The 2,785-nt window shown below is 35.0% G+C and overlaps 1 protein-coding gene across 1 annotated transcript in view; it reads right to left on the reverse strand.

Annotated features, from left to right (window-relative positions):
* The window catches only part of OTOG (otogelin), a 108,761-nt gene that overhangs the window by 56,575 nt on the left and 49,401 nt on the right, over nucleotides 1-2,785 (reverse strand). The window lies entirely within an intron of this gene.

Genomic DNA, 2,785 nt, shown 5'->3' on the forward strand with positions numbered 1-2,785 from the left:
TCTATATACAGAAATATTTTCCTAAGCTTTTAAATTATTAGCATTATTATTCTTGAAAAACAAATAACGTTTAAAATCTTAAATTGAAAAGGCACAATTTTATTAATAATTATATATGAGTAATTTGGCAATTTCCTTTCACAGGTACCTGAATATTCTATCTTTAGTAAGTGCTAGCACTTTGGGCACTGGCCCTTCAACCACTAACCCTGTGAAGACTTATTCATTAACATATACATTTTAAGGTCAGGGAAACTAAGATTTGCCAGACCTCCTTCTAAATTTCACCAAATTTCTTGTAACTCAGCCAATTAGCTTATATTTAACTAAAGCCAAGAGATCTTCCAAGACATGTGAGCGCCATCACGCCCCTTTGCTCTAGTGGTATGTGCTCTTACTATCAAAAATCAGTAGCTTACTTATTCTAAGAATTTTTAAATGAGGATTTCTTCTTGTGCTCCTCTTTTCTTCACCTGATTTAAAGAGCTTTCATTTGCTGCATAGTTTTCCTATAGCTGTAGTTACACTTCTTGCTCTGTGAATAATTTAATCAATATCAAGAGCTATCCTGTTTGCACAAAATTAATTATGTATTTCTCCTTCAAAGGAGATTTTCATAACAACACAGATAACCATATGCATAGCTATTTACAGTTCAAGACTAATGCTATAAATTTGTGCTTATAATCACAACTCCTAGAGTAACAGATAAAAACTGAAATTCAAAAAAATTGTGAAAAAGATTCCATTAGCAGAGAAAGAATAGAGGAATTCTTGCGTGGCAAGACAAAATAAAGCAACTAGACTAAATTTTAAAGTAAGATATTTGTGGCTCTTGATAATATCCAGAAAAACTGAAATATGAGAGTTAAATAAAGAGAAATCTCAAACAGATTTTACAAATAAATCTCAGGAAATATACCAGAAATATTGAATGATTTTATTTAAAAAGCTATCTTTTTACTGAGCCCAAGTAAGTTGTATTTCTTCCAAAGACGGATTCATTTTTAAAAAATATTGTAATGCTACTGGATAGGCAAACAGATATCAGTATAGGACCTAAAGGTCCAATAACAGATAGAACACCTTCGATAACAAATCAATCTGCCAAATGAAAACTGTGAAATGTAAAATCTTGATAAGCTACAGTAGTGTCTTTCACTCTAACTGCTCTAAGTCCAACTTGTTTTGGGTTCTGTACCTGTTCTTGTACAGGATCCTGTTTGATGCAACATAAGAAGCTGGAGCAACTAACATGCTAGTTACATAGTAAAAGGATTTCTTACAGGCACCATACAATCTACGGTTATCCTTGTTTCTAAATGTTAAGTTTTGAAATCTATCTGTATTGTGAAATAAACAGTCTCTTAAAATGATGCTGTTGGCTGATAATGTTTTTTCTTTTACAATGTAAGTTTGTTTAGAATTCCAGTACCTCTCCGTAGTAATACAAGTTTTATACATGTTTTCCTGTGTTCCTAGCAGTTTTCTGAAGAAAACAGATTTGGCATTTCTGATGTTTAGCACTGTAATTTGGGCAAGACACTGCAACATAGACAAGAGATCTCAGGTGTGAGGCACATCTGTGACAAACAGGGTGATGACACTGTTTTATTTCCCCGATATCCAAAACAAGATATTTCATCTTTGCATTTATCACGGAACATTTTATTTACTCATATTAATGAACTGGTAATTTGTGTACTATGACTTAGACTCTTCTTCACTGTGTTATTTATCAGATGGAAATTTACAACTCTGTAGCTGTTCTTAATGGGAATGTGCAGACATCATAAATCCCTCTCCCCCATTAAACTGAAAAACTGTAATTTTCCCCAGAGTACGTGAAGTGTTCTTTGTAATCCATACTTATTTCAAGTATTGTGCCACTTGAAGACAATCAACTGTGAGACTGAAATTCCCACTTGTTTAAAGCGGCTCAGAACTGAACAGGGCATATTCAGACACAAAGAGCATCACACTGACAAGGTAATGCTAAATACAGTTTTTTCCTCACATTATTACCCTGGCTAAAAGAAGTGATAACAGCTTTCTCTCTTGTAAAGCCAAGCAAATGGATAGATTTCACTGATCTAAGAATTCACGACAAATACCCTACAGAAAGGCCTTGCACAGCTCCTCTTTGAAGTATTAGACATTTTTCTTGACACCTATACTTACTGTCCAACCTACAATGAACTGCAAAGATACAAAGACTATCACACTTCATCATGCTGCGCATTCAGTTTCATTCCTATCTCATGATTGTCTATAGCTTTGTTCATTCACATATACACAAATATGTAAATAGTCTTGCTAAAGGCATGGTTAGAAGCAATGTGTCTCCCGTGAGTCAACAAACACTTCTTTGCTTCTGCAAAGCCCACAGATCTGGACCAGAACACTAAAAAATAACACTCTCGCAGCCTCCACCAGAGCAGTTTTCAACACGTTGTGTATTGCATGGCTCTCTCCTCTCCCTTGGGGCAACAGCCTACCGCCAACTGATTTATGCAGCCATGAACACTTTTGCCCCAACAATAAATTTGCTCTCTGAGGGTTTCACAAATCTTCCTACAAAGGTCTGTAACAGAGTTTAAGGGAGGTAAAAAGAATTAAATAAGCAGCAGGTAATACTTCTAATACCAGAATTCTACCACCACCCATGACTTCCCTAACCAGAAAACAGGATGGATAAATTTCTAAAAAACAGCAGATGTTGATTACATTACTATAGCACCTAATGCCTTCATTGTAGTTCACTCACTATCTAGACAGGCAGAGT

The sequence above is a fragment of the Pygoscelis adeliae genome, unplaced genomic scaffold (genome assembly GCF_000699105.1).
Source record: "Pygoscelis adeliae isolate BGI_AS28 unplaced genomic scaffold, ASM69910v1 Scaffold166, whole genome shotgun sequence".
NCBI classification, from domain to species: domain Eukaryota; kingdom Metazoa; phylum Chordata; class Aves; order Sphenisciformes; family Spheniscidae; genus Pygoscelis; species Pygoscelis adeliae.